Consider the following 20,297-nt stretch of genomic DNA (forward strand, 5'->3'; position numbering starts at 1 on the left):
GAAAGCAAGAACATCTGGGTGTGTTGCAATTTTATTTTGAGTGCAGTTAGAGTGTTAGGGTCCAACTTATTTGAAGGAATAGAGTTGTCATATACAGGCATACCTTGGAGATATTGCAGGTTCAGTTCCGGACCACTGCAATAGAGCGTATATCGCAATACAGTGAGTGACATGAATTTTTTGGTTTCCCAGTGCATATAAAACTTATATTTACATTATATTGTAGTCTATTGAGTGTACAAGAGCATTATATCTTAAAAAAACCCAATGTAATACCTTAATTTAAAAATACTTTATTGCTATAATTTCTTAACCATCCTCTGAGCCTTCAGAAAGTCATAGTAGTAACATCAGAGATCACTGATCACAGATGACCATAACAAACACGATAAAAATGAAAATGTTTGAAATACTGCAGAGTTACCAAAATGTGACACAGAGACACGGAGTGAACGAATGCTGTTGGAAAAATACTGTTGCCAATATACTTGCTCGATGCAAGGTTGCCACAAACCTTCAATTGGTGAAAAGCACAATATCTATGAAGGGCAATAAACTGCAGCACGATAAAACAAGGTATGCCTGGAATGGAATGGAACCTACACTTGGAAGGCCTGGGTTCAGATTCTGGCTCTGCCACATCTTTGTTGGTTAAGCACTGGAGCCTCTGTGCTCTCTCCTCCGGTGGCAGAAAATAATAGTATATGCCTTGCAGATGTGTATGACCCCATATTTGACTCAGTGCTCCCCAAACTCCTTTGTAGATCTGGAGGAGTGTTTGGGTGGAGGCGGAAGGTTTGGAGAGAGGGAGGGGCCCTCAGAGACATGGAGGATAGTGTCCCCATCCTCCCCTGCCACGTAACTGCCGGGAGGGTTTGATGCCATCCCATGTAAGCTGATCATTAAAAGACTCCAGGAAGCCCTCCAAGAAAACTTCAGGAATTGATATTCGAGAAGCAGATTTCACCTCTGGGGCTGTGGCACCTGCTTCCCTCCCTCCCTTTTGTTTGCTTTGGAGTTTTACAGCCACGCACATTTACTCAGGATGCTCGGACTCTGTGTTTTACAAGTGTCATCTATCACGCTTTGCTACCTCAAGCTTGAGTGTGAAATATCTTCCAGAATCCAACCCCTGCCTTTCCTTCTCTGCCTCTGCCTCTTGCTGCCCCAAGAGTGGCCGCACAGGGCTGGCGTCAGGCCCAGGCTAAGTGAGTGGACACAGCTCCTGCTGGGGTCTGTGCAGGGCCTGTGATTGGACCTGGGTCCCGTCTGTGGAGTTGGGTGGCGTATCCAGTCGGGAAGAGGGGCTCGAACCCAGACACGTATTTAAGTGGGATCTGACTAACGAATCACTGGAACAGGAGTGGAGAGGTAGTCTAAGCATCATGGGCAGGCCTAAGAAAAGGTATATTCAGGGAGCAGGAAGTCAGGTCTGGAGATAGGGACCAGGGAGAATAGCCATGTCCAGTATGCTTCAGGGTGAGGGCAATCAGGATGGCTTCTTGGAGGAGGTGAGGACTTCAGGAACAACAAAAGCCCATTGAAGTCCATAGAAGGCACATTTTGCCTTCCTGTAAATTCAGAGGTCACTGGGAATTTGGGGAGTCTCAGGCATGGGGTACTGAACAAGTAGAATGAATGCTCTGAGAAATTTCTTAGGCTACCAGGACCAGCTCCTTCAAACCATTTCTTGTTTGCTTATGCACCAGGCACAGTGCTAAGAGCTTCACATTATTATCTCATTGAATTCTCCTAATCCTGTGAAATGGCCACCGTTGTTACCTCCACTTTACAGATGGGAAAACCGAGGTTCAGAGAAGTTGGGTGCCTGCCAGTTAGCTAGTAAGCGGCAGGGCTGTCGCTCAATTCTCATGTCTGTGTGAATTCAAAGCCCACACTCTTAACTCCTCTGTACTGCCTGTGTCCCAAAGCGAGGCTCAGTAGGTACCAAGGGTCAGCACGTCTGCAAGCCCCGCCGTCCTCCTGGCCTGACTGAGGAGGAGACTTCACAGCCTCCACCACAGAGCCCTGAGGAGCTCAGTGTTCTCTTGGGCGTCCCTGCCTGCGTTTCTCGCTCACACCCGACTCTTTAAAAGTTCCCATCAGACAGTCAGCATTGTCCTCCTGGACAGGATGGGAGCCGGGACAGTAGGCTGAGCTGGACCGTGAGTCAGGAGACCCGACTCTATCGTGTGTGACGGGTTGGGAGCCCCCGAGGCCTGGTTTCTTTACTGATGAGTCAGGGTGCAAATGTTGACTTCCCAACATTGATATAAGGCCAGGCCTGTGTGAATGTGCTTCCTGCACTGAGCAAGCCCTTTTGCGCTCAACCCCTTCCTAATTGTGACCCCTTCCTAATTTAGACTGAGTAGCTAAAGTGTCAATGGCAATAGTGCCCAGATATGAGGGCATTACATGTGGGCTTTAATGTATCAGTTTCACGTGGGACTGGAGTTCCCCAATAAGATAACAGGCCAGGCAGATGGACACTGTGCCTTCTGGGAAAAGGGATGCTACAGAGCCTGCAGAAGAGGGGTCTTTGGTCCAGATAATTGGGAGGGACTGGTGGCAGGCAGCTAGGAAGGGACACACGGATACACGTATCATTCACTTTTGTAATCATGTGCCATTATTGAAGCTTTGGCACCAGAGAGGGTGGAGGGCGTTAGCCTTCAGCCAGTATTCCTCAATCCTTCTTTCAGGATTGCCCTCTCGCAGGAGACTTTTTAGACACAATTTTTTATAATTGCACGCCCATGAAATTTTAATACCACAGATATGCTGTGTATCTGTTTATGTACTGTAGGTACAGCTGTGCTTTGTATAAAACAAAAAAGAGCAAGCCGCTTTCTCACCCCTCCCAATAACAAAGTTTTGTCCCCTTGGGGGCGCTGTTGCCACCATTGCGAATGCAGGTTTTAGGGCTAACGGACTAGGATTAGAAAAAGAGGTAGATTTGAGGCAGGGAGGATCCAGGAGACGGTGAGGACAGATTCACCTTGGCATGTCGCTGCCAAGAGTGGTCCATGAACTATAGCAGCAGCAGCAGCACCTGGAAGCAGGCTCCCACTCCAGACCTCCTGTATAGGCATCTCCATTTCATCAAGATGGGAGGTAGGGGAAGGGATGGAGGCATGGTCCTGGAATACAAGGCTAGTCTGTGAACAGAAGGTCAAAGGAAAAGGCACGAGAAGCCAGCTTGTTAAGCTGCGTGCTGGTGCACCGAGCACGTTTAAGCAATGACGCTATCTACCTGTGTTGTGATCTCGCGCTCTTTATTTTTTTCCCGGTGATTCCTTGCTTTGTAGCTGCAAGTTGTGTAGAAGGTGTGGAGGTCCTGTGGAGGAGGCGCAAGGCTGTGTATGGCCTTGCTTCTGAGCAACAGAAAGCCAAGCATGTCCAAGAACCAAGGCTAATGGGGACCAGACCAACCCGGGAGACAGACTAGAACCGTAGACACAAGACTTAGGTGTTAAACTGTGTCAAGCTGGATTAAATAGCAAAACTGAGCTCTTGTAGTATACCAACCTGCTTGGGGTTGTCGGCAGGGAGTCTCGGTCTCCTTGCCGCAGTCCTGTATTAACAGGGCAGCCCCGAAACATGAGAGACTGCAAAATCCCAAAGTTGGGCTCTTTAGAACTCTATGCATTGACGGTCAGTCCTCCTTATCTGTGGATTCCGCATCTGTGGATTCAATCAAAATTTTTCAGAGAAAAACAAATCTCAGAAAGTTCCAAACAGCCAAGCTTGAATTTGCCATGTTTTGACAACTGTTTACCGAGCATTTACAATGATTCACATTGTCGTAGGTATTATAAGTAATCTAGGGGTGATTGTAAAGTATATGGGAGGATGTGCATAGGTTAGGTGCAAATACTGTGCCGTTTTATAAAGAGATTAGAACATCCGTGGATTTTGGTATCTATGGGGGTCCTGGGTACTGGGGGGCCAGCTGTGCACGCCATACGTTAACTCACTCACAGCAGACACAGCATGGGAAGCAAAACGCTGAGTCTCTCTTAACTCATTTTCCCTCTGTATTTCCCTCCTGGGCCATCTCCCCTCAACACCCCACTTCGGTCTAGGCCAACACAGGGAGGTCTTCCCTTTCGCCTTAACTCAGGTCTCTAATAAAACTTCACAGGGATGCAAACTCTATTTGGTCCTCCCATCTCCCCTCCCTAAGACTTACTTTCTACTCTTTTTCCCCAAAGCTAGCACTCTCCTTCCTCGTTACCCTTCCTGGTCTATTCTCCTGTTAAGGCAGCTTTAGTCAAATAAGCTGGGGGTGGGGATTTACTATGGTCCCCAGCTAATATTGGGAGTCTGTGCAGGTTGCTACTTCAGACTAGTAGTAAACTAGGTCTTGCTGTTACATGACTCTCTCTGGTCACCCAAATGAGTGACATATGGTCACTCAGCCTGCAGGCCTTGGAGGAGCTTAGGGAGTGAGCTGGGCTCAGGCTCCAGCTTGGGTCTCAGTACCTGATGAGAAAGAGATGTGAGAGCCCCTCCTGGGTGATGGCAATGGAGGTGAAGGCATGCTTGGCTTTCTGAGCTCCTGGAAATGCCCAACAAGGGCCATAAGATGAGGCCCGGTCATTCTAAAAAGGTATTTAAGATTCCTGGGTGGGCAAGTTGATCCTTTGATTCAGTGTTGCCCTGTAATGAAGCCACTATAATACCCAGATAAATCCTCCTGGGGCAGAAGGCAGGGAGGATGGATGGCAACTTGGAGTCAAGGAGGTAAAAGGTTAGAGGTCGTCGTACAGCACAAGGCAACAGGTCCTGGAGGACTCACTGGGGTGCAGGGGAACCTGGAATAAGTTCTCTTTCAGCTTTGTCTGGAACTCACCAAGTGATCCACGCGCTAGGTGGTGGAGCTGCACTGGAGCCCTCTGTCCTTCTCTGCTGGGACATGTGTGCACTCGTGTGGCTGTTTGATGATCATTCCTTCCTGGCTCTCGGTCTGCTCTCAGGAGCTTTGATTCACAGCAAACCTCCTGCAGTTGAGAAATTCCACCCTAGGTCAGCCCTCCCCCGGAAGTTCCAGCCCCAATTCTGCCTCGTTTCCACCGAGGCCTCCACCTAGGTGCGGGACAGGATTGGACCGTGTCTGTCCTCACAGGGCGGAGGGAGCCCTGTCATGGCCACTTTTCATGATGCATGATCCAAGCATGGTCATCATGATTTCCTGGCACCATATTCATGGTCTCAGTCCACTCCACCTCTTGAGGCCGTAAGTTCTGTACTTTGCTGCCAGTGTGGGAGTGAGGTGTCCTTTTACTTGTTCTAAAGTGTTCCCTCCACCCCATCAAGCTTTCAAGTCGGGAGAGCCTGTGTGTTTAGGATTTGGTGATCAAGCCCATGGTCCTTCATCCAGCTCTTTCGTGACTAGCTGGTCAGCAGTCCTCACCAATTCAGTTTAATTCAACAAGCATTTATTGAGCGCCTACTGTGCACCACCCCGCAGGCCAGTTGCTACAAAGATGAATCATCTCTCCGGTCCGTGTGTGCACACGGCCCTCCACCACAGCGATCATTTGATTTCTACTCCCGTATTTTTTCCAGCCCTGCCTGTGGACTCCAGGACTTGGTGGAGGTGGGAGCTGGGGTGGGGATACCCAGCTCTGGCTTGTTTCTAGTGCCTTCCCTCACATGCATTCGCATGCGTGTGTGTGTGTGTGCGTGTGCGTGTGCGTGTGTGTGTGTGTGTTTGCTCAGGACTCAGCTAAAGCTCACACACAATTAGCTACATGATGTAGTGGTGATGATGGGTGGTGGAAGGGTGATGAGGACCACTTAAGAAATGCACTCTCAAGCTGCTTTCCCAGTTCCCTCCCTGCCCCACTACTTAGCTGACATCTTACCATCTCACCCAAATGCAAACTGACTGGATGAAGAGATTTGGGGGTTGTGGTCCCAGTTTAGGGGCAGCTGACCCTAAAGGAACCGCTTAATCTTCCTCCTGGCCTGGTAACGTGCGTCACGGGGGCTGAGCTGGGAGAAGGGGAACTAAGGGGAGAGTCTAGAATGGACATAAATCCCAGCCCCTCTGTCTAGTCACAGCTTCTAAGCACATGTCACATGAGGGCCGTCACACTGGGGGCAGGACGGTTTCCCAGGCCTTAGATGGGCAATAGTCTGGGCAGGGGGCTGCTGGCACAGAGAGGTCGCAAGTGAGCAAGGTAGGCTCCTTACTCTTGAGAAACCTTCCTCGGATGGGGAAAGGCCTGCTTTCTGTCCTTGGGAAGTTTAGGTCTAAGAGGAGGATGGAGGAGAGAAACATGCACATTAACCGGGAGGGTTAGGCACTGAAATATGTGGAGGCAGATCCTTCTTATGTAGGGAGTGTGTGTGCACTGGACCCTCATTCCTAGGGCTTACACTGTGTTCTCTTTTCCTGGTCATGTGAGCAGATTACTCTCTCTCTGCCTTGGTTTCCTCATCTGCAAAATGGGGATAATAATAGTACCCATGGCATAGGCTTGTTAGGAGAATTCAGTGAATCGCTGTAAGCGAGGTGCTGGGAGCAATGGCTGGCACATGGTGAATGCTGTGTAGTGGGTGCTGTTATTTTTCGTGGTAGATAGACCAGTGGCATTTTCCTAAGCGAGGAGAGGAATGACCGTGGACCGGCGTAACTGATGGTCCTTTCCAACAACCACCCCCTAAATCGTATAGCGCCTTGGGGAATTTCACAATACTCTCCACATGATCTCATTGGACCCTTTGGACAATCCTACCAGGCAGGCAGGAAGGACAGATGTTATGATTATACCCATTATACATGAGAGGAAACTGAGGCACTTAGAGGTCACTAAGTGGTTCCTGGTCCAGTTGGGTTCTTATTACACCTTACAACTACACTGTGTTCAGCTGAGGGGTTGGGGGAATTTTGTGGAGGAGGGGTTAGGTGAACATGGCTAATGGGTTCGGGACTGGACCTCCCACGTGGGCCTCATTCATGTAGGGGTCGGATCATTGGAGAAATACGCCACAGTGTGGGAGGGCGTTCATGGCATGTTCCAGGTCAGCGTGCCTAGGCTGGATCTACAGGGCGCGTCACGGGGGAAAGCGCGACACGGTATCTCAGGGGATGGGAGTTAGTGGCAGGGCCACAGAACATGTTGCTTTGGGTCCTTCTGAAACCATTGTGCATGCCCTGGATGGGGGTGGGGGCGGGAAGGTGCTGGGGGCCCTAAGGAGGTGGGTGTGGAACCTGGATTGGGGAACCTTCTGTCAGGGAAGGAGGCATCTGATTCAGCCTGGTCTCTATGTGGAGACAAGGCCAGAAAGAAATATCTCCCTGGGCCATAATTCCTGCCCACCCCCAAACACCCATTCCCCAGGGCTGATTCTGGTGGTGGGAAGAGGGACCTCCTGGCTTTTTTGGTTTGAAGAAGCTGGATAAGCATCTGGGGCAAAAATATGGGCCTTGGGCCAGGACACAGAAGAGTGCAGATCCAGAGGAATGCTGGGAGGCAGGGTTTCAGGAACTGGGGGCATCGGGGTCAGTGTGACATGGGGTGATGATGGAGGTGGGGGTGTGTAACCACAGGGAGGGGACAGGAGTCAGGGAGGTGGTGGAGCCACAGGAGGAGAGCTGGGATGGGAGCTAAGTGGGGCCTGGACCTCCGGGCCACTCCTAGCACAAAGCCAGGCTGCTTGGAAGCCGAGCCCCATCCCACACCTTCTCTCTCAAGGGGCGGGGTCTGGGCTCCAAGCTCATTTCCGGGACTTTGAGATCAGCCTGTTCTGTAAATCTCGGGCCCAGTGAATATGGCACATAATGGGAGGCCCTGCAGGTACAAGTGGCCCCGGGCAGGGGGAGAGAGCAATGGCACGTGAGTTACAGGGCAGGCCGGCAGGGGCTGGTGGCTGGCCCAGCTTGGGGTGTGAGTTATCTCGGGTCGGGCCACCCTGCCACGCTGCTGCTTTGTGGCGCCGGGCTGATATTTACTGTATATTGGTTTTTAAATTACAGTACAGCAACAATTCCCTGCTCTTGAAGTTCAGCCCTCACTCGCTGTCCCTGTCTCGCTTGGCCTTTCTGTGCCTCTCCTCCTCTTTCTCCATCTGTCCTGTCTCTCTCTCAATTCAGTTTTTAATGCAGAGCATTATCTTACATTGTGTCATGTTACCCCGTAGTACTGTGTTCCTATTACCTTATGTTTATTAGAGTATGCATTATTTTCATCCCTTTCACATATACAGCGCTTGATGGTTTTTAAAACTCGACTCACAGCCATGTTTATCTACTTTGGCTCCCATGACAGTGAGGAAGTAGGGCAAGCAGAGTTGTCTCCATTTAAAGGTGAGGAAATGGGCTCAAAGAGGCTAATGGAATGACCAGGTCATGTTGGATTGAATTATATTATATTATACCATCAGAATAATAGCTACTGGGTATTGAATGCTTATAATGGTCCCAGCGCTGTTCTAATGTAAGCTTTTTGTACTCATTTTATCCCCACGTTAGTTCTGTGGGGTGGGTACTTATTAGTTCGTTTTACAGGTGAGGAAAAAGGCCCAGAGAAGTTAAGTTGCTTGCCTGAGGTCACACAGCAAGTAAGAGGGCAGAGCTTGCATGTGAACCCAGGGAGCCCGGCTCCTGAGCCCACACTCTTATCTACAGATTCAATCTGTCACATGCCGTGACAGGTAGTAGGGGTGGGAGGGTAGGGATAGAGGTGGGATGGCTTCCTGGTATACGAGAGTCTTTCTTATTCTTGTACACCTTCAATTTCTAGAATAGTTTTCCTTCACCCAAGGGAAAGGCTTGGGGGACCTCGTGGCAGCTGGACATGCCCCTAGAGTGGGGTTTAAGCTCTAATCACAGGCAAAGCTGCTTGGAGCTGAGCCTGGCTCCCAGGGGCCCAGCAGGTCAGCAGGCATCAGAGGAGGAGCTGGCGGTGCCTGGGGGCCCCATGTCTTCTGCTGGGTGCAGCCTCTTCCCTCCCTGGGGGACCCCTGCTGAGCATTGCCTCCCTGGGGTCATGGTGAGTATGTAATGAGTGAACATCTCTGTAGTGCTGCAGCGTCTGGCGTCATTTACATGCATTCTCCCATTTCGTTCCCCTACTACCTTTGCAAAGTACGTATTACCTCCCTTTGTGCTGATGTGAAAACTGAAGCTCAGAATAGCGGTGGGATTTGCTCTGGGTCTAAGTTGACCAACTGACCCTGTTTGGGTCTGAGGGGATTCCTGGGATGCAGGACTTTCCGTTTTGAAACCAGGGAAGTCCCAGGCCAACTGGGTTGAGTCCCAGATCATACAGACACTGCATGACTGAGCCAGGATTTGACCCCAGTCATGTCTGATTCCCACTCCAGGCCCTTACCCACCACTCTAGACTCCCTCGGGGTTGCTGCCTCTCTTAGCTGCCCACGTTTGCTGAGCCCTGGCTGGCTTTAGAGATGCTGACCTCATCCTCACAGAACCTTGTGAATTAAACATTCTTCTCCAGAGTTGACCAAAGAGGAAACTGAGACACAGAGAGGTGAAGTAACTCGCTTGGGGTCACCCAGACAGGAGATGGGGATTTGTACCTGGCTATGTGGCACCAGTGCCCCACACTCCTGGTCACTTTGCTACGGCTCCCCTTGTATCCCTTCCCACTTCCCTCCACCTTCATGGTCACATTTCCTCATCCTAGTAGCTTGTGGAGTAGACAGGACAGGTACTTTTAACCCCGAGTACAGGTCAGAAAATGGGAGCTCAGAGAAGCCAAGTTACTTAGCTGACGGCACAGAGCTCATAAATGACAAAAGCAGGAAAGGTTTTGTCAGGGGTTCCCAGCGGGTGCCTCCCACTGTGCTTTCCTTGTTCGGTAACTGCGAGGAGGCCCCCGGCCCAGCCCGGCCCAGTCCTGTTCAAACTCCTAGAGGCCTGAGGTCTCAGTCATCACTGGGTCCCCTGTGCAGAGGCTGGTTTCTGGGCTTGGGCTCCGGGATGTCATCCTCTGATCCTCCCTCAGCAGGTAGAGGAGGGACCTGGCTGCAACGGATACACCTGCTGGCCTCACAGCTCCTCTCCTCCCACTGGCTGGGGACTGAAGGCAGAACGGGCTGCATTTTCCTGGGAGGGCAGCAAAGCCTCTGTTAATGCCAGTCTTCCTTCTCAGGCAACAAAATAAAAGAGTTGGGAAGGACAGTGACAAGAGTCTATAAATTCTCAATGATGTTCAGGAAAGTAGCCTGGCTACCAGGGCCCATAAAACCCAGGCAGCTGCTGGGTCGAGGGTGATTTATGGGCCCCTGTGTCTGCCACAGGGTCACCTACCCATCACGCTTCCCACTTGTAAGGTCTTTTCTTTTTAACCTCCAAACTCTTTTGAGGGTTCTTGGCATTTCATGGTTGTCCTCAAGCCACTCATAGAGATGAATTACTCCCCATTTCACAGATGGGGAAACTGAGGCATAGAGGGTATTGATGAATAGCCCGGGTTCGCATAGGGACCCAAGTCCCTTGAGCCTGTCCCGGGAAGTTCTCACTAACGTTTCTACTGATTAGGCACTTACTACCTGCCAGGAATTGTTCTAAGCACTTTACACTTGTTAACTCATTTAATCCCGCCACAACCCTAGGACACGGGATTAGTGTTGTCACTGTCATTTCTATTTTCTAGTGAGGAGACTAGGCAGAGAGAGTTTAAGTCACTTGCCAAGGACCACAGAGCTGGGAAGTTGCAGGACTGTGATTTGAACCTGCACGCGCAACCATCACGCCATTAGCAAAACGTCAAGGCGGAATGGCCTGTGGCGGTGAGCAGGGGCTACTGCCGTCCCTGGGCGACCCAGCTGGCTGCCTCTGCTCAGGAGCCAGGTGGGCCCCTCTGTTCCAGGTGCTCCGTGCTCTACGCAGCTTCAGCACAGCCAGATCGAGACATTCCTAAAGGAGCAGTGAGGGCAGGCAGGGGCTGTGAAGGCCGGTGGAGAAAACCCTGGGCTGGGGGCCCGGAAACCTGAGTCCTGGCCAGCTTAGCCACCAACTGGCCATGTGACCTAGGTGACCCCTCGGAGCCTCCTGCCCTTTGCCTCTGCCCTCCTCTGAGTTGACAGAGCATCTCTTGGTTTTGGGGGCCCACCTGGTGGTGGCAATGGCAGCAGAAGTAGGACCCCAGAAGCTCCAACGCCAGGCCTGGCCCTACCTTCACTGTCAGAAACCCAGAGCAGCAGTGGGTACCCAGACTTGCAGCTAAATGCCTGAGCTATTGAAAGCGTCAGTCACCACCTGGAATCTCGAGGTTCCACCGTTTCAGTTGGGCACTGGGCTATGGTCACCTCCCTCCCCATTGCCCTGCCTAATGGGGTTTGCTGGGGGTGGGGGAAGGGATGGGGCTTGGCTGCTGAAAACTGTTACAGCTCTACCACTGCTTTCCCAACAGAGGCGGGTACTCAGCCATGAGGGTGGGCTGAGGGGCTCTGCTGGGGACAGAGCGGGTGCCACATCCCTTTCTTCTGGCCAAGGTCTGTGAAACCCCCAGATCAATGGAGGAGAAAGCAGGCAGAGGGACCTCTCCTAGTTTCCTCCCTCTGAAATTCTTCAGGAAGCTGCCAGTCTGCCAGGCTTTCATTCAACTTTCTTGTGGATGACAGATGTTTACCAAGCACCTAGTAGTGGTCAGTGGCTGAGTTTCAGAGGCCAATTAGATTGGTCTCCGCCCTCAAGGTGCTCCCAGTCTGGGAGGGGAGGCCGAGAGGTAAACAGCCAATTAAAACACACCGTGATGGTGCTACAGGTGGAGGTGAGGAACTGAGAGAGGCTCGTGGAGGAGTTGATTCTCTCCAGCTCCACAGCAGGTGCCTCTCGCTAAATGGCTGCATTGGGCGCCTACGGCCCACCCTCAGTTGGACACTGTGTGCCCTGCTGAAGACCTCATTCCTCTTCTTAGGTGGCTTGCAGAGGCACTGCCCCTTCAGCTTCTTTACTTGACTGTGCCCTCTCCCCACCCCCCCACTGGACTTCCACAGTTCCTAGAAGACATCATGTTCGCTGGCCCCCTGCCTGGAACACCGTGTCCCACACTCTGCCGGGTCCTTCTCATCCTTCAGGGCTCAGCTTAAATATTGCTCTTGGGGATGGCCTGACCACCTAGTCTAAAGTCAGCCCCTCGCTGCTGTCACTCAGACAGCCTTTTTTCCCCCATATCCCTCTTTCTACTCTATTTGCTCATTTGTTTATCGCTTCAGTCTTGCAGCCTGTGAACGATGTGAGGACAGGAATTAAAAGCGCAGACTGTTGCTCAGACTGCCTGCCTGCAAGTCCTGAAGCAATGCTCACCAGCTGTGTGACCCTGGGAAAGTCATTTCCCCTCTCTGTGCCCCAGGGGGGTAATAACAGTACCTACCCCATTGAGGTATTGTTCCGGTTTAATGAGTTAATATACATAAAGCACTTGGGACAATGTCTGGCGTATGTCAGGTGCTCAGTAAATATTAGATATCATTATTCTTTTTATATCCAGTGCTTAAAATAGTGCACAACTCAATAAGTATTCGATGATTAAATGAGACACCTGGGCTGAATCTTCAAGGGAGTAGGTTAGGGTTGCTTCTGGGTCCTAGATGCACACTGAGGTCACCTGGGCGGGGGTGGGGCTTTAAAAACCAGTGATGCCTGGGGCGCAATCCCAGGAGAGTCTGATTTAATTATTCTGGGTGTGGCCTGGGCATTGGAGTTTTTAAAGCTCTCCTGGGATTCTGATTCCAGCGTTGAGAACCATGGAGATGACACTCACAGCACCAAGAAAATCATGCAGCTGGAAGGCCTCGATAAATGATGTCCTTGAAGAGGGAGCAGAGAGAGTGAGGCCAGGGCAGGGGAGTTGAATGGTAGCACAGAAAGGAAGGGCCAAGCCAAGAAGGGCCCCTACGTGCCTAGGCTTCGTGGGGAAGTCCGTGGGGAGCCTGGAATGCTGTTAAGCTGGGAGTGACATGGTCCGATTTGCCTTTAAGGAAATTGGCCTGGGTGGCTGTGTGGAGGAAGGATTACCGTGAATGAAATTGAAGGCTCGGAGATCAGAGGACAGAAGCCCTTCTGCTACCACAAGAGCAGCTCAGGGCCCGGTTCATACAGAGAAGGCGACTGGCTTGGTCCCTGTTTAATTACTTAATCCTCCTTGGTATGTCTGATCAGTGACATCTGGACAGTGTAGGATTCCTCCTTGCCACCCTATCCCCAGCCGCATTTGAAACCCCTGTCACTCTAGGCTGATGTAAACCCTATCTTGTCCTGACCACAGAAGGGCTTTTCCGTCTGAGTTCTAAGCCAGGTTCCCAAGTTGCAGCAAAAATTCTCTATTCCACAGCCCTCTGGCCCTCGAGCTGGTGGTTTCAAGCTGGAAATCCCTCCCGGGTCCACTTCCTCACCTATGATGTCCCCCAGCTTGTGATCTAAATGTACCGATTTTCCCCAGGTTCCAGGCCGGTCCATCCCTGAAGCAACAGGCTCCCATCCCCAAGCCCTTCTCTCCCAGCAACAGCTGGAGTGTTTTCTTCATCTTCCCCTGCGCCTGGTTTGTAGGTGAGAGTCGCACTTTCTGACTCCCAGGTCCCCAGCCACCAAGCTGTTTCCATCTCATTGTTCAATCGTCCTAGATGTGGATGTGGGTCCAAGTGCTGCCTCTGAACGGCAGGGCTGTTAACAAAGTGACCCACGTCCTTCCCACCGTACTGTACTGCACGCTACTCCTTAGAGGCAGTACAGATGCATGCTTCAACCTGCCTCTGCTACTTACGGGCTGTGTGATCTTGGGCAAGTCATTTGACCTCCTTGTGCCTTCGTTTCCTTATCTGTAAAATGGGGGTGAAAACTCAGAGACATTTACTTAGTCCAGTGCCACCAGTGATGGCCATGGGTTTGGATTGGCCATCTAATTCCGAGGATACAGTGGGCTTTATTTCACACCTTGTTTCTTAGCATTAGGGGAGCATTCAGGACAGGACAGGAAATAAAGCACACAGAGCATCTTCATTTTCATCTCATGGGGAGGTCCAGCACCTGCTCACCTAAACAATTTTTTGGCCCCTTGCTCGCACGGGGCACATCGGCTGCTGTGGATAAGAGCTGAGATGCATGTGTGTCTCCTTGGTACAGAGGAGCTGAAGCCTCAATTTCCTGCCATCTGTACACCGTTTTAGAGACCCAAGGCCTTCCTGCCAGCTCACGGTTCCCCACAGATAGGGGTTTCACGGCACACCGGGCAGACAGCGCCGAGCACATGTGCCTTAACAGTTCTGTGGGGGGCCAGCCTGGGCCATTTCCCCAGGGTGTCCTAGGCCAGCCCAGGCTGCGTCAAGCCTTGACTCAGTTATCTGCATATAATGTTTCTCATATGAGGGGACCGTCAGTAGACTGCTGTCAACTAACAAAGGCTAAGCCCGGATTTATGAGAGAGAGGAGAAGAGTGGGAGAAGCTGCAGACCATCTGGGAACAGTGAATCTTGTTTTTACGTTTTGGGGAGGGGGTGAACTAGATCAGCTGGCCGCTGGTCTGGGCATTTCTGTTCTTGAGTGGCTGTCTAGGGGCATCAAAGAACACAGTGGAGTTGTTAGGAACTTTCCACAGCAGGATGCCTGCCAGGGCCACCTCACCGGCACCTCTGCCTTAGCTAGGCCAGGTCTGCACCTTCCCCCTCAGAATTCCTCAGCAAGGGGCTGCTGTGGGGTTAAATGAGTCAGTGCATGCAAATTCCTCCCAGAAGTGAAGAGTAAGTGTTCATATGGAAATAAGTTCACAGTGAATGTCTAGTAAGTTCTAACTACTAGCGCTTTCCTTCTCTGGGTTCCATCTGTTGGCCTCTCCAGCTGGCATTGCCTCGTGTCCCATCTCTCTTCTGGAACTGAGATTAGGAAGGGGAGAGGAGGAACACGGGGACCCAGAGAGGAAGCCAAGAACCAAGACGGCTTTGGAATAATTGGTTTTAAGCGATAAAGTGGTGAGGTTGCTCCCCTCGGGCCCTTTAGGGTCTGGGGTTGAGGGGGGTATCTTGTTTCTTCTTTTAGCCAAAGCAGTATCAATCAGAAACGCCCCCATCATTCATAATTCCACCCTACTGGTTGGGAGCCAGCTGTGTCCACCAGTCTGGTTTTTTCTCAGCTGTGAAAGATAAGTAGAAGCTCAGAGAAAGCATGTCTTGTCCTGTCAGCCATAAGGACCCTGGTAGCAGGAGGCTGTTCCCTTCCTGAGTGGCTTCCGTCTCTACTTCTTTTTCTCCAGAAAGCTAAGTGGGCTGAGGGATGGAGTCTCAGCGGCTGACTTGGATCCTGGCTGTCCCAGGGACTTGCAGTATGATCAAGAGGGTCTCCTCTCTGGCCCTCCTCTGTTTCCTCATCTTTAACACTGGGAGATGGAAGAGCTACAGACATAATATCCTAAGGACCCTAGGGAAATGGTCCTGCCTCTTTCAACTTTAAGCCTACTCTTTGTGTTTTTTTCTTTCTTTCTTTTTTTTTTTTGGCGGTACGCGGGCCTCTCACTGTTGTGGCCTCTCCTGTTGCCGAGCACAGGCTCCGGACCCGCAGGCTCAGCGGCCGTGGCTCACGGGCCCAGCTGCTCCGCGGCATGTGGGATCTTCCCAGACCAGGGCACGAACCCGTGTCCACTGCATCGGCAGGCGGACTCTCAACCACTGAGCCACCAGGGAAGCCCTGTGTTTCTTTTTAAGGCTGCTCTCAAAGGTCATCATCCCAGGGTTTGGCTGGAATATAAGTGTTAGGGGTCCTACAGTGATGTGTCTTGGGATCCCAATCCTCTTCCAGATGGTCCTGGCTGTTACACATCCTGCCTCAGGGCAGGAAGAGCAGTGCGCCCTCTACTAGGGGCTGAGAACTTTTGTTCTAGAGATGTGGGAAGGCTAGAAACTCCGCATCAGTCATAAGGCTTTTATTTGAATGGACACGTGCCATGATGATGTGTTTCTGAGTCTGTGCCTCGAATCATCTGAGCTTTGATGGCAGGGCTGTCTGCCTCCATCATTGCACACAGCAGCCGCTCAGCCACACACGAGGAGGGGATGCTTTATGAAGATTCATGCTTCTGTGATGGTGAGGACCGCAGTGGTGGTGGGGATGGTGGCGGAGGAGGTTGGGCTGATTGTGGGGATGCAGGGTATGACTACAATGATGGTGGAGGTGGTTGTCGAGGTCATGGTGTAGGGAAAGGCTAGGGAGACAGGGCATCACAGGCAGGTAAGAAGTATTTTTGCTAGTGGCAATGGAAGGGCATTGAAGGACTATTATTATTTTTATTGAAGTATCGTTGATTTACAACGTTGTGTTAATTTCTGCTGTACAGCAAAGTGATTCAGTTATACATATATATACAGTCTTTTTCATATTCTTTTCCATTATGGTTTATCATAGGATTTTGAATATAGTTCTCTGTGCTATACAGTAGGACCTTGTTGTTTATCCATTCTATATTTAATAGGAAGGATATATATTGATGGATTATAATTTAAAGGAAGGGGAACCAGATTTATGTTTTGAAAAAGCTTACTTTAATTGCATGGTGGAAAGCTACTTGGAAGATGACAAGATTGAATGGATGTAGACCAGTTAAGAGGCTATGGGAATACTCCAGGAGAGAGAGAATGGTGGCTTGGATTGGGGTGATAGAGGTGGGATGGAGAGAAGTGGGCAGAAGCTAGAGCTACTTAGGTGGTAAAATCAATGGGACTTGGTGATGATTAGATAATGCCTTGATCAGACTGGGGGAGCCGTGAGTGCAAAGGGTGAGAAGAGTTCATCTTATTGAAGGTGAACCTTAAGTTTCTGGCTTGGGCAACTGGATGGATCATTAGAATGTAAGCTCCATGAGGGCAGGGACTTTGTTGTGTCCACCTGTATGCCCAGGCTCTCAAGCAGCAGCTGGCACATGGTAGACCCTTAGGGTATGTTGGTTGGATGACTGTTGCTGTCGACTCTTGGGTCCGATCACGATGGACACAGTATATTACAATTTTTGGTTCCCATGCCCATGTCCTCCACTGGACACCAAACAGTCTGGGAGCTGGCCCACAAATGGTTAATAGTTACAGAGCTGAACCTCAGACTCTGATGAACCCGAATTTAAATCCCAGGACCTTCCTTTACTGGCTGAATGATTTGGGGAAAGTTACTTAACTTCCCCGAGTTAACCTCTAAGATGGGGATAAAAAGAGTGCTTATCTCACAAGGTTGTTATACTGATGACATGAGGTAATATAATGCTGTAAAGCACTAAGCCCAGTTCCTGGACCATGGTTGTTGGTGGTAGTCATTTAAGAAAAATGAATCATCTGTGTCTCGCATCCAGCGCCGTGCCAGCACACAGAGGGCGTGTATGCAGGGTGACGGTGAAGAAAGGAGTGGAGGCCGGGAAGCTATTGAGGACTTCGGGGAGAGGGCTGGGGAGAATGGGAGACTGATGCTCCTTCCACATGCATCCTGTCACTTCCACCCTCACTTCCATTCTTGCTTCTCAGCAGTCCAGGAGATGGGACTGCGACGTAGTCCCCAAGGCTCATGGCAGGCCCTTGGTGCCGACGGGGAAAGCAGAATGTCTGGGGACTCAGCTGCTCCCACATCTACCTTTGCTTCAGCTGAATTCCAGCTTAGTCACAAAGAAGTGTGTTTTAAAAATAGCAACAGGTGATGTTCCTCCAGATGGAAGCCCCTAAAAACCACTGCTCCCTAAGGGTCTTTGCTCCATGACTGTGGATTGACGGGGAGCCCCCAGCAGCTGCTGCTGTCTGTGCCTTTCCTCCCTTTGATGGGAAAGGGAGGTCTCAGCAAGCCTGAGGACCCTGGAGGGCCTCCCAGAGAAGGAGGGGGAGGGAGCTCACTGACCCAGCAGCTGCCCCTGCTGCCGTCCTCGTGCGTCCACACTGGAGAGAGAGCGAGATATGAGTCACAGACACTGAGCTGCTGGCTGGATGCAGAGAGGCAAATATTTTGAGAGCAGGACAGAGAGGCACGCATCCACACCTGGGTCGTCTGTGGGTACTGTGTATGTGTTTAGGGAGGGGTTTCTGCACGTGGCGCCCTTTGAGCCATCTGTCAGCTTAGAGTCAACCCTCAGGAAGATGTGGGTGGGACCAGAAGCCGCACTCGGTCAAAATCTGGACTCGGGCCTTAGGGAGACACCCATGTGACACACTCCTGCAGAGACAGAGGCATAGGTCCTGACCTTCACATCCTGTGTGGCCAGCCCTGCCCTCAGACTCACCTGCAGCCCCTTGAGGGGCACAGCCATGGGCAAGCCCCAAATTGGGCCTCTTAGAATAATGCAGTGTGTGTGTGTGTGTGTGTGTGTGTGTGTGTGTGTGTGTGTGTGTGTGTGTGTGTGTGTGTGTGTGTATACACCCACGTGTACGCAAGTGCCTTTACATGTACAATGGAGCCTCAACAGTCAATTTCTAAGGAAGTCTTCACTTCCAAGTGGTGACAGAAATAGACTGGCTTTCTTTTGAGAGCTTTCTCTAGCTGGTTAAGACAATATGTGTGTGATGGGAGGACCAGGAGGCCCCATTCCCGCTGCTTCTCCAAGTGGCTAAGGTCCTTCAACGTGGGGGCAGCAGAGGGAGACTCCAGCAGGCCCTGCCTCTGGCTGGAACCACAGGGTCCTGTCAGAGTGGCCCGCTCTCCAGGCGGACCCCGTTTCCTGCTGGGGATGTGAAATTGGAAATCTTGTCTCTTCTCAGGCCCTTTTTCCCTCCTGACTTTGTACCCCTTCCCTGGCACTCGCTGGGCCAGTTCCTAGTTTTTTCCACTCTTCCAACGTCAGGAAGCCCCCCAGCACTCTCCAGTTCTGAATATGAGATAGACATCCCTCCTGGGTCCCCTCTGGTGCCCTGTACTTCCCCAATCCCAGCACTACGATGCTGCCATGCCTCCTTCTGCCTTCCCTTAATTCCCACCTCCAGGAAGCCTTCTGAGAGTGCTCTAGCTCCGTCTTGCCCACAGCACCCGCCTCATTCACCATGTGTACCCTCCTCCGCCTCTCATCGTGTGGTCATTTTTAAATGCTCTTTCTCTTTGTCACTGTCCTCATGCTCTAGCTGGGCTGTCATCCTCATTCATTCATTCATTCATTCATTCTTCAGATACTCATTGAACTTCTTGTCTGCTATGAGCCAGACACTGGACTAGGCCCTGGGGCCATGGAGGTGAGGAAGAGTAACGGTTTTCTGCTTTGGGACTCCTTGACTCCAGGCCAGCAGGTGGAGGAGTGGGGATATCCGGGGTTCCCTGAAACCTGAGGTTGCAGGACAGCATGGGGAGGCCTAACTGGGGACGGGGTGTCACCTGGAACCTGGGAAAGTGAGCAGCCTGGGTGGGCCACCCTGGCCTGCCACAGCCCACCCCCTTCCTCCAGCCCCTCTGGAGCTTGTCCTCGTTGGAATTCCCTCCTCACCCCACCCTCCCATCAGGGCCAAGTGTGGGAAAGGCGGGGCTCTTGTTTTTCTAGTATCTGAAATGGCCGTGCCTCTCCCTTTCCCTCATTTCTGAGCAGCTTCTTGTCAACCCCTTGAGCGAAGGTGCCTTCTTGTGGAGGTCCAAGGAGAGAATTAACAGTGGATCCAGCTGCTCCCGGGAGCCCCCTGAGCCGGCAGTGTCTACAGCAGGCAGCCCCCAGCAGGGGAGAGGACACTGCCTACGGCGTAACGTGCCAGCCGCCCTGGGCAGGCCTGGGCAACAGTGGGAGCAGTGCTCATGGGAAGGCTGTAGGAGACATGGGTTCTACCCCGGGCAGCCCCAAGCCAGCCATCGGCCTCCCTCTGCAGGGGCGTCAGGTTTCCCAACAACAAAATGAGGGTCGCTGCTACAGCTCCCTGGGGCCCCTTCCTGCAGGCCAGCTCTCCTGCAGCCTTTACTTTCTGTTCCTCTGAAGGCAGGGGGGGCTGACTGCAGAGAGCTTCAAGGGGGCTGTCCCAGCTGCCCTTTCCCTAGGACCTGAGCTCCCAGCACCACCTCATGGTCTGGTGGCTGTGTGTCCCCGGGGTTCCGTTGAGCATGCCTCCCTGCTGAACACGCCCAGCTGTGACACCCAGGTAGAGGATAGCTCCACACTGAGTCTAATCAGTTATACCCCAATAAAAACTTTTAGAAAAACACGTTATTTGTAAAAATGAGAATGGAAGTGTCCAAGAATAGGGGAAAGGATGTATTATGGATGGAAACAAGATAGAAGACTTAGAAAACTATTAAAAGTATTTTTAAAGAAAAAAAAAAGAGTCTGTTCAAAACATCCCTTCCACAGACAGACACACCACATAATTGCTGAATCAAATTATAGGGAGGGAGGCAG

Source organism: Delphinus delphis, chromosome 10, assembly GCF_949987515.2.
Source record: "Delphinus delphis chromosome 10, mDelDel1.2, whole genome shotgun sequence".
NCBI classification, from domain to species: domain Eukaryota; kingdom Metazoa; phylum Chordata; class Mammalia; order Artiodactyla; family Delphinidae; genus Delphinus; species Delphinus delphis.